Source organism: Coregonus lavaretus (assembly GCF_964263955.1).
Source record: "Coregonus lavaretus genome assembly, chromosome: 15".
NCBI classification, from domain to species: Eukaryota; Metazoa; Chordata; class Actinopteri; order Salmoniformes; family Salmonidae; genus Coregonus; species Coregonus lavaretus.
In genome coordinates, this window is record NC_140002.1 from 12,127,059 (window position 1) to 12,139,849 (window position 12,791).

A 12,791-nucleotide genomic window follows, 5' to 3' on the forward strand; every position below is an offset into this window, starting at 1 on the left:
TTGCTACTTCGCTCAGTGCGTTGTTTGGCTGACGACTCAAACTGAATTCTTCCGCTGCCTTTTCGTTCACTACATACAAGAGAAAGGTCCGTGCTATCCAGAACCCTTAAGACGTCCCTACTCCATTGAAGCAACATTTTTAAACGGTTAAGGTTAGGGTTAGGTAAGGGTTATAGTTTATTTAGGGTAAGGTTCATGCTTTGAACACACCGACTCCGTTATTGCGCAAAATAGTATGCAGCATCATCTAGATATGTGTGCAACAAAAGTTCAACATTCACCTTCTGCTACCATTTCTGTCAACCCGTTTACGCATACAGTTTGATGCATACTTTCGATAAATCCAACGTATGCACCACACAGAACGCACTGCAACTGCCTCTGCAACGCAATGCTGCAAGGCAAACGCAGCGTTCCATTGGAAATGAATGTACTTCTGGTGTACCAAAACGCAAGGAAGCAGATAGCACACCATACAAGAAACTTCGTGGGCGTGACGTTTGGCCGAAGCAATGAGTTTGGGTAGCCAGGCAAGTGCGCTGTAGGCATATTGGTGACAATTGCGGGCTCGCAAAGCTTAAGGAAATATCACTCCCCAAACAATACTCGCCGAGAGGCGCCAAGGACACGATCTGTTACAGAACAAATTAACTCATTGGTCCAATAGAATAGTTTGCACAATAATACATTTCAGTAAGTGCATCAATCATGGGCGTGCTGCAAGTATTCTATTCTAATCATATACCGCAATGAATGATCTGTTCTTACACCAAATGGCCCAATTGTTATCCTAAGTGTAGGGAAAGTAAATATTGAGCTTGACCAAACCTTTCTAGGACACCGATCATGCCAAGCAAAGGAGAGGTCAACTTGAAATCTGCCCCCCCCCCAAAAAAAACATTAAATTGGTATGATTGGGTAAGACATGTTTTCTAATTACAGTGTTATTACACAGGTTTAACAGCAACTTAATGAAAACTAAAAAGTGATTAATTTCTAAGCTTGAGGAAATCAGGCAGACTACTTCAACATGTTGGTGTCAAGTTCTGAGCATAGTTTTGCCTACATGAACCTTCAACAAGAAAAACAAGCCAAAATGACTCAACAAATCAGATTATATAACTCCATGAGATCAATTTAGCCAGACTGCAAAACTCCACATTTCCGTGATCAGCAATAGGCTATATCAGGGTTTACAAAATCGTTGTTTTCTAAATCTTTTGGGGGCTTTGTAAAGACAAAAGCTTGGTCTGCCACCTTCTGAGTGCTGGGCACAGGCTCTGTTCAGAAATGGCTGTACAAATTCCAGTACAAAAAGCCAACGGGAGCTCAGTGAGCATCCCAGTTCATGGAAGTAGCTTACTTTGCTCATAATTATGAAATGTTACAAGAGAAAAGGAAACCTGTACAAAGGATTGTTGCTCCTAAAGGCAAATTCATGATCTATAAGGTTTTGACCTCTGGTCTTGTGTGATTGTCCCAGCACCAGTATACATTTAGGATGTTCATATCATTGCTTTGTTTTTAAATCTATCTAATCTACAGTATTTGCTGGGACAAATACTGCATTGAGCTCATAGATGGTGTGTGGTGCCCGAGGAGGTTTCATTATAACTGTGCGACTCACTAAGGGGCCTCTCATTTCCAGATGGAGACAGAGTGTAGGGCCCCTTTGGCTCCTATTGTGTGTTTGATTTACAGGCACTGGTCAGAGCTATGGTTTAGGGGTGTTTAGTCTCTGTAAATACAGGGGCCACAATCACATACATGTTGTGTTGTATACATTAAAACTAGTAGATAGTGATAGCGCTGACGTCATCCACGTATTCCTATGGAAAACTCCTGATGGCGCATGAGGCCGGAAGTATTTTAATTTGAAGCGCGTCATGTTGCTGAATGGCACAAAAAAAATAGCTAAAAGGCTCTGCATGGTCAATCCGACATCTGACGTGGCCGTACAGCATTTACTGCGATGCAGCCTTCACAGACTTCAGGGCTTTCATACTTCTTGCGTTTAGCGGAGCAGAGTTATTGTGAACCCCTAGGTTGTTACGCTGTAGCCCACCTGTTGAGCTCATGACTTAACGCTCCAGACCGGACACTGGGGGCCTGATTGTATATAGTAACATGGCCATTATATAAATTACAAAAAACAAATAGAACATCAACATGTTGAGGAATGTGCATCGTTTGCTTGCTTCCTTCTCAGGGTCTCTCCCATTTGTTACTGTTATACATTAGGAGACTGTGCTAGAGATTTTCCTCAGTGTTTTCACAGGGGCGTTTCTAGGATTTGAAGACATTTGGGGCTTAGCCCAAAGCCAGTAGGGGGGTCCGGGGGCATTCTCCCTCAGCAAAAAAAAGAAGGAATTTCAACAGCTAAATACATGAATTTGGTGCACTTTGAGATGAACATTGAGAGATTACATATTTTTCAGGTAATTTACATCTTCCCACCTGCCACAGCAGACACTGCCAGTACAGTTGCTACTGTGGGTATCTCTACTCTGGAACACTCTTTACTCTCTACTTTGGAACACATACATCTACAGTGTGTTGCCAAAATCCACTCAACAACTACAAACATAGACTCTGACTTGTCCAAACTGATTAAATAATCCCACAGTACCCAACCCCCCCCCCCCCTCTCTCTCAAATCAAATCAAATGTTATTTGCCACATGCGCCGAATACAACAGGTGTAGACCTTACAGTGAAATGCTTACTTACAAGCCCTTAACCAACGATGCAGTTTTAAGAAAAAGAAAGTGTTAAGTAAAAAATAGATGAGTAAAAAATAAAAATAAAGAGCAGCAGTAAAATAAAATAATGGTAGTGAGGCTATATACAGGGGGTACCGGTACAGAGTCAATGTGCGGGGGAACCGGTTAGTTGAGGTAATTGAGGTAATATGTACATGTGGGTAGAGGTAAAGTGACTATGCATAGATAATAAACAGAGTGGCAGCAGTGTAAAAGAGGGGGTGGGGTGGGGTGGGGTGGGGGGAACAATGCAAATAGTCCGGGTAGCCATGATTAGCTGTTCAGGAGTCTTATGTCTTGGGGGTAGAAGCTGTTAAGAAGCCTTTTGGACCTAGACTTGGCGCTCCGGTACTGCTTGCCGTGCGGTAGCACAGAGAACAGTCTATGACTAGGTTGGCTGGAGTCTTTGACAATTTTTAGGGCCTTCCTCTGACACCGCCTGGTATAGAGGTCCTGGATGGAAGGAAGCTTGGCCCCAGTGATGTCCTGGGCCGTACGCACTACCCTCTGAAGTGCCTTGCAGTCGGAGGCTGAGCAGTTGCCATACCAGGCAGTGATGCAACCAGTCAGGATGCTCTCGATGGTGCAGCTGTAGAACCTTTTGAGGATCTGAGGACCCATGCCAAATCTTTTAATTCTCCTGAGGGGGATTAGGCTTTGTCGTGCCCTCTTCACGACTGTCTTGGTGTGTTTGGACAATGATAAATTGTTGGTGATGTGGACACCAAGGAACTTGAAGTACTCAACCTGTTCCACTACAGCCCTGTCGATGAGAATGGGGGTGTGCTCAGTCCTCTTTTTTTCCCTGTAGTCCACAATCATCTCCTTTGTCTTGATCACGTTGAGGGAGAGGTTGTTATCCTGGCACCACGCAGCCAGGTCTCTGACCTCCTTCCTATAGGCTGTCTCATCGTTGACGGTGATCAAGCCTACCACTGTTGTGTCGTCAGCAAACTTAATGATGGTGTTGGAGTCGTGCCTGGCCATGCAGTCATGAGTGAACAGGGAGTACAGGAGGGGACTGAGCACGCACCCCTGAGGGGCCTCCGTGTTGAGGATCAGCGTGGCAGATGTGTTGTTACCTAACCTTACCACCTGGGGGCGGCCCGTCAGGAAGTCCAGGATCCAGTTGCAGAGGGAGGTGTTCAGTCCCAGGGTCCTTAGTTTAGTGATGAGCTTTGAGGGCACTATGGTGTTGAACGCTGAGCTGTAGTCAATGAATAGCATTCTCACGTAGGTGTTCCTCTTGTCCAGGTGGGAAAGGGCAGTGTGGAGAGCAATAGAGATTGCATCATCTGTGGATCTGTTGGGGCGGTATGCAAACAGGAGTGGGTCTAGGGTTTCTGGGATAATGGTGTTGATGTGAGCCACAACCAGCCTTTCAAAGCACTTCATGGCTACAGACGTGAGTGCTATGGGTCGGTGGTAATTTAGGCAGGTTATCTTAGTGTTCTTGGGCACAAGGACTATGGTGGTCTGCTTGAAGCATGGTGGTATTACAGACTCAGTCAGGGACATGTTGAAAATGTCAGTGAAGACACTTGCCAGTTGGTCAGCTCATGCTCGGAGTACACGTCCTGGTAATCCGTCTGGCCCTGCGGCCTTGTGAATGTTGACCTTTTTAAAAGTCTTACTCACATCGGCTACGGAGAGCGTGATCACATAGTCATCCGGAACAGCTGATGCTCTCATGCATGCTTCAGTGTTGCTTGCCTCGACGCGAGCATAGAAGTGATTTAGTTCATCTGGTAGGCTCGTGTCACTGGGCAGCTCGCGGCTGTGCTTCCCTTTGTAGTCTGTAATAATTTGCAAGCCCTGCCACATCCGACGAGCGTCGGAGCCGGTATAGTAGGATTCAATCTTAGTCCTGTATTGACTCTTTGCCTGTTTGATGGTTCGTCGGAGGGCATAGCGGGATTTCTTAAAAGCGTCCGGGTTAGAGTCCCGCTCCTTGAAAGCGGCAGCTCTACCCTTTAGCTCAGTGCGGATGTTTCCTGTAATCCATGGCTTCTGGTTGGGGTATGTACGTACGGTCACTGTGGGGACGACGTCATTGATGCACTTATTGATGATGCCAGTGACTGATGTGGTGTACTCCTCAATGCCATCGGAAGAATCCCGGAACCTATTCCAGTCTGTGCTAGCAAAACAGTCCTGTAGCTTTGCATCTGCGTCATCTGACCACTTCCTTATTAACCGAGTCACTGGTGCTTCCTGCTTTCGTTTTAGCTTATAAGCAGGAATCAGGAGGATAGAATTATGGTCAGATTTTCCAAATGGAGGACGAGGGAGAGCTTTGTACGCATCTCTGTGTGTGGAGTAAAGGTGGTCTAGATTTTTTTTTCCTCTGGTTGCACATTTAACATGCTGGTAGAAATGAGGTAGAACGGATTTAAGTTTCCCTGCATTAAAGTCCCCGGGCCACTAGGAGCGCTGCCTCTGGATGAACGTTTTCCTGTTTGCTTATTGCCTTATACAGCTCACTGAGTGCAATCTTAATGCCAGCATCGGTTTGTGGTGGTAAATAGACAGCTACGAAAAATATAGAAGAAAACTATCTTGGTAAATAGTGTGGTCTACAGCTTATCATGAGATACTCTACCTCAGGCGAGCAAAACTTTGAGTCTTCCTTAGTATTAGATTTTTTGCACCAGCTGTTGTTTACAAATATACACAGACCGCCACCCCTTGTCTTACCAGAGTCAGCTGTTCTATCCTGCCGATGTAGCGTACATCCCACCAGCTGTATGTTATCCATGTCGTCGTTCAGCCACGACTCGGTGAAACATAAGATATTACATATTTTAATGTCCCGTTGGTAGGATATTCTTGATCTTAGGTTGTCCATTTTGTTTTCCAATGATTGTATGTTGGCTAATAGGATTGATGGAAGAGGCCGATTACTCGCTCGCCGTCGGATCCTTACAAGACACCCCGACCTACGTCCACGATATCTCTGTCTCTTTCTCATACGAATGACAGGGATTTGGGCCTTGTCGGGTATCTGTAGAATATCCTTCGTGTCCGACTCGTTGAAGAAAAAATCGTAGTCCAATATGAGGTGAGTAATCGCTGTCCTGATATCCAGAAGCTATTTTCGGGTCATAAGAGACGGTGGCAGAAACATTATGTACAGAATGAATTACAAATTAGGCGAAAAAACACACATAATAGCACAATTGGTTAGAGGGCCGTAAAACGGCAGCCATCTCCTCCGGTGCCATTCTCTCTCTATCTCTCTCTCTCGCTCCTGTTCTGTTTGTAAAAAGTATAAAAGTAAACAATTATTTTAACAATAATTTCACAGGCTTTTTCACCTCACCTGCAAATTCTTTGTAAACCATGTTTTACTTTTTCACTGTCTGTATTTCACCTCTTATAATTTGTGCAAATAAATACAACTAATTAGAATCTATAGCGCAGCTTGAAGTGATACGGTCTACTGTGTGCTCAACCCACATCTGTTCTCTCTCCATCGGCCATCTTCTGTTACTTTCTCTGTGTCTTGTCTGGTGTGTCTCTCCATCATATCCTACTCTTCTGTTGCTGTCTCTGTGTCTTGTCTGGTGTCTCTCTCCATCATCTACTCTTCTGTTGCTGTCTCTGTGTCTTGTCTGGTGTCTCTCTCCATCATCTACTCTTCTGTTGCTGTCGCTGTGTCTTGTCTGGTGTCTCTCTCCATCATCTACTCTTCTGTTGCTGTCTCTGTGTCTTGTCTGGTGTCTCTCTCCATCATCTACTCTTCTGTTGCTGTCTCTGTGTCTTGTCTGGTGTCTCTCTCCATCATATCCTACTCTTCTGTTGTTGTCTCTGTGTCTTGTCTGGTGTCTCTCTCCATCATCTACTCTTCTGTTGCTGTCTCTGTGTCTTGTCTGGTGTCTCTCTCCATCATATCCTACTCTTCTGTTGCTGTCTCTGTGTCTTGTCTGGTGTCTCTCTCCATCATCTACTCTTCTGTTGCTGTCTCTGTGTATTGTCTGGTGTCTCTCTCCATCATCTTCTCTTCTGTTGCTGTCTCTGTGTCTTGTCTGGTGTCTCTCTCCATCATCTACTCTTCTGTTGCTGTCTCTGTGTCTTGTCTGGTGTCTCTCTCCATCATCTTCTCTTCTGTTGCTGTCTCTGTGTCTTGTCTGGTGTGTTTCTTTAGTTTTGCAATCCAAAATGGTCTAGGGGATACTGGGGTAGCATACATTTTTGGGGGCCTGTGTCTGGGTCACCTAAATCATCCTCTCCCCTAACATTTGCCCCTGGTTGCTGCTGTTCTAAGTGCTCCACTTGCATGCTGTTCTCATCTTTCTTCCTCCTTGGCTCATCTGAAAGTTATTATGGTAGAGGTGCAAGATGTCATTAGTTTGTTTTAAAAGGCGACTGCATTTCCTGATTTGGCCTCGTTTTAGATTTGGTTAATTAAGAAATGCTAGCGGCCATGTATGAATTCAAATGTGAGTTGATTTCAGGTTGTGGTACTGTGGTTTTATGTGGGTGTCTCGTGTGAATTCAAATGTGAGTTGGTTTCGGGTTGTGGTACTGTGGTTTGATGTGGGTGTCTTGTGTGTGTGTTATTTAGCCAATTAGCTTCAGCCGGCTGGTGTGCGACCTGACTGACTTTGGATAGCCTATCGCCGGGGCTAGTTAGGGACCATCAATGTAACAATGTAAATGTAATGTAAATGTAACAATGTAAATTAGACAATATTTACACTTTGTAGTCAATTTTGATAGTAGTATACATGTTTCTGACTCATTTAGATGCCACATAGGCAGGTAGCAACACAACTCCAACAACACAACTCCAAACATGACATTAAGAAGCTACATAGCCCCATAGCTATATGAATATAAAGAGACATGAACAAAACATTTTTACCTGTAGAATGGAATAATTTATAAGACCTCTATGATTCATTTAATTTAGTCAGTTCTACAAGCTAATGTGAGATGTTTAGATTACATAACATTTGAGGACACATAACTTAATTACTGAAGTGGACTAAATCAGGGTCACACAGAGTGTTTCTTGGTAGTCTTAAACAAATCTACTTTGAAACAAAGGTATACACCTCACACACCTGGTTATGGGCTTAAAAAGAGAAAACACCTGTACCATGTCAGATATAGAGTTGAAAATTGAAACTTCAATTTTGAGTTTGAATCCCAATATTACACTTTATATACATCACAGAAGACTGAAATAACAAAACCGTTTGACATAGAAACATTGGATTTCCGGAGTTCAATTGTATACAATTTGATGAATTATGAAATTATGAAAAAAATTAAGAACATTCCACCCATGAGGCCACTAGGTCATTTGACTGCAGGAAAGGGCTATCCTCCACAATAAACAATCACACACAAAGACAAGGGGGCAGAGGGAACACTTATACAGGTACTGATGAGGGGATATGAACCAGGTGTGTGTAATAAACAAGACAATACAAATGGAATGATGAGATGAGGAGCGGCAGTGTCTAGAAGGCCGGTGACGACGAACGCCGAAGCCTGCCCGAACAAGGAGAGGATGCAGCTTCGGAGGAAGTCGTGACAGACCTCTATGATTCATTTAATTTAGTCAGTTCTACCACCTCAGCATTGCTAATTTTAAACTGGGTTAAATATAATGTTGTAGTAAAGTTCAGCTTCAGTCCACAGGGGGGCACTGTGTCACTGTCAGAAGATGTGCTTCAGTCAGAAAAATTTTCTCTCATCTCTTCGGTCTCAGCTAGCTAGCCAGCCATTAGATAACAAAGTGGCTGGAAATAAACACTTTTCCTAATATCATGACTTATATCAACATCTTTCGCTTGTCCATTCACTTAATATACTGTTAAATAACTCTCACTGACACCAAATAGATTAAGGGATGCTGATCGCTAACGCTCACTTATTAGCATTAGCCAACCCTCATGTTGAGGGAGGCTAGCTAGTTAGCTACCACCAACTCTTCACAAACCTGTGGCTAACTCTACTGCTGCTGCTGCACTTTGACTTTCTGGCTGTTCTGCCCTCTCCACCTCATTCACTGCTATCTCAACCTGCTTGCTTTTTTTGCCACTCTTTCGGAAGAAGTTCCAAATATTCATATTTGCTCTGTGTTATGCTGCAGGCTCTGACTGAGGGAAAGCAATTTTGCTGAGTGATGACATTGACATCTAACCGGTGCTGTAGGGGTGGGGGAGGGGTCAAACAATTTGAGCGGTCCACTGCGTTGTGAAATCTCGACCAATCACAGCAAGCCCTGTGTCACTCCAGGGGCTTCTTGCAGTGCCTGCTACTGCCTAGTGCAGGATATTGTATAGTTTATTTTTGTCATAACATTTTATCTGTATTTTTTTTAATACTGCATAGCGCAAATGATGTGTGGTTATGGAAACTCATATCAGACTGAACAATATTTTGAACACCAAAAGGTTTGGGGCTGGATCAGAAACATCCGACATTGGATCCCAACACAGCTCATAACTGTCTGTTTCTGTCGGAGGGGAATAAAACGTTTAAGTGGAGTCCATGGAGTAATAAGGCCAAGCCCTATCTTGACCATCCAGACAGATTGACCTCATATGACCTACTGGGAGGTAGAGTGGAGCGTGTTCAAGGCTTATATAGCCGTGTCATATAAAGGGATCAGCAGGAGAGGACGTGGTGATGAGGGTTGGTTTGGAGGCAATGATCAGTCCGGGAGTTCGGTTTGTTGTTCTATCTTTGTCTGTTCTTTATACCACAATAACAAACGGACTGCCATACATGTACCCCACTCTTCCAGAGTAGTAGGAGTGTACTTGTACCACAGACCAGGAACTCTGTCCTTCTACAACGTCTCTGGCACAATGTCCCTCCTCCATGAGTCCAGACCACATTCACTCAGCCCCTCTATCCTGATTTCTGGATTGATGCTGAATCATCTGTGAAGATACTGAACCAATGATGAACTTTGTTGAGAATACAGTCATGTTCAAGTATCTATGTTGGAAGATTTTAGCATTTTGAAAAGATTTGATCACTCTTCGCAATGTCAGCACGTAGTTCTAAGAGAGTTTGAACACGCGAGGGCAGAGTGCTCTCTTGCCTTCTCACAGAGCTCAGAGCCTTGGTGAATAGAATCCTAGAATCCTTTTGACTCTTGGATCTATGACGACCCAGGCCAATTGTTCCAGTCAGAGCCATATGTACAGTGCATTCGGAAAGTATTCAGACCCCTTGACGTTACAGCCTTATTCTAAAATGGATTAAATAAAACATTGTCCTCATCAATCTACACACAGTACCCCATAATGACAAAGCGAAAACAGGTGTTTAGAGATTTTTGCAAATGTATTAAAAATAAAAACAGAAATACCTTATTTACGTAAGTATCCAGACCCTTTGCAATGAGACTCTGCTCCACTAAGCGCAAGTATGAAAGCCCTGAAGTCTACGGAGGTAAATGCTGTACGGCCACTTCAGATGTCGGATTGACCATGCAGAGCCTTTAACTCTCTAACTGTGTACAAAACATTCTTTCCATGACATAGACTGACCAGGTGAAAGCTATGATACCTTAATGATGTCACCTGTTAAATCCACTTCAATCAGTGTAGATGAAGGGGAGGAGACAGGTTAAAGAAGGATTTTTAAGCCTTGTGAGAGAGAGAGACAAATATTGCTGTTCTTAATTTACACTGTAAAATGAAGTGCTTTGTATCACCAAACTAGAGACAACTAGTGCACTCATTGGATAATAAACTGGATGAGCTCCGATCAAGACTATCCTACTAACGGGATATTAAAAACTGTAATATCTTATGTTTCACGGAGTCGTGGCTGAACGGCGACATGGATAACATGCAGCTGGCTGGGTTTTCCGTGCATCAGCAAGATAGAACAGCTGCCTCCAGTAAGACAAGGGGTGGCGGTCTGTGTCTATTTGTCAATAACAGCTGGTGCACAAAATCTAATATTAAGGAAGTCTCGAGGTTTTGCTCGCCTGAGGTAGAGTATCTCATGATAAGCTGTAGACCAGACTATTTACCAAGAGTTTTCTTCTATATTTTTCGTAGCTGTCTATTTACCACCAGAAACCGATGCTGGCACTAAGACCGCACTCAACGAGCTGTATAAGGCCATAAATGCTCCTAGTGGCCGGGGACTTTAATGCAGGGGAATTTAAATCCGTTCTACCTCATTTCTACCAGCATGTTAAATGTGCAACCAGAGGGAAAAAAAACTCTAGACCACCTTTACTCCACACACAGACATGCGCACAAAGCTCTCCCTCGCCCTCCATTTGGCAAATCTGACCATAACTCTATCCTCCTGATTCCTGCTTTGGTATTTGGTATTTTATTAGGATCCCCATTAGCTGTTGGAAACGCAGCAGCTACTCTTCCTGGGGACAAGAACAGCTCAAGGACAGAACTACATACATTAAAAATATATATATAATAATAATAAATAAAATAAAAGCAGGAAGTACCAGTGACTCGCTCAATAAGGAAGTGGTCAGATGACACAAATGCTAAGCTACAGGACTGTTTTGCTAGCACAGACTGGAATATGTTACGGGATTCTTCCTTAACACGTATTTTTCTTAAAACTGCATTTTTGGTTAAGGGCTTGTAAGTAAGCATTTCACTGTAAAGTCTACACCTGTTGTATTCGGCGCATGTGACAAATAAAATCTGATTTGATTTGATTTGAACTGAGCTGCCACCAACTTGAAGGAGATGAAACCTTAACTTTGCTGGCGTATTGAAACACATCATCCTGAGATGTTATGAAACATTACATGGTGTGTTGTAAGACCACTAAATCAAATATTGTGCAACACCTTGCCAGGGACTGGGAGCATTAACAGAAAAGGTTGAAAACACTATTTTGGTGTTTCGAGTTCTGTTTCGTGCAGAATTAGATCCCTTCTCTTTTGGTGTTTTCCTCTCTCTAAAGCTTCTAAACACCATTATGATGTTTTGAATCCTGTCTAGTGTCGAATTAGATCCCTTTTTCTGAAGTGTCTTAATGTTTAACATTGTTTTATGTATTTTATCATTTGCCATTATACTGTATACTGTTTTGGCAGGCATTGTCAAGAAAAGTGTCCAAACCATCAGCAGTAATTGGAGGTTGAACTGCAAGAACTGAGGACTGCACTTGCCTCTTCCACTTAAAATCATGAATGTGGGAATGGGTGCTGTCCTCATTGAACGTCAATTTGCCTGACGGTTTTGATATCCGTTCATCATGATCCATTACATCTCATGGCACAATAAGCTTAATACTAATATAGAAAAGTACCTTTCTTTCTTCAAACATGTATACAACATTGTGTGAAAGAATCATAAAGTCTAAACATTTTCAATTACTCACAATCCTCTAAAAACAGAGTCACGTGTCAAGATAGGAAATGATTAAAAACCAAAGACTTCCAATGGGTTCAATAACTATTGTCTTTCTCTTTGGTTATCCTTATGAAAGATACTTACATTTTGAGCAACATATTAAAAGTTGGACTTAAATACATTATTTTGGTAAAATGAAATTAACAAATCATTGAAACGACTTGCATGAATATTTTGACACATTATTGACAAAGTTATGAAATGACAGAGGGGATACAGATAGGTGGGAGAAACAGATTGAAGGGTTGGAGTGGGGAGAGGTGTGACCTGTCTAAACCGGATGCGTTACCGCTAGACCACGGGCTCTGCACGACTTGCATTCATTTTTATTAAGTATATGTTGGTTGTTGTTTTTTGTCAATTTTAATTCACCCCAGAATAATTTCTTACTGCCACTCCTGTTTCTAATATGTCAAAATAAAGCATTACAATAATTAAGGTGTAATTCCACAAAAAAAATTATCCATAGACCCTTATCATCAATCAATATTTAGGCTATAAACCATTTGCATTTCTAAACCATTGATTGTATGAGAAACACAGTTTTTGTATTTTGATACTGCCTTTTAACATGCACTGAAACCCCAAAAAGTGTTTTCACAACACTCTCTTAAAAACACCAACATTCAGGTTGAAGAACCACTTTGGGTGTTTCA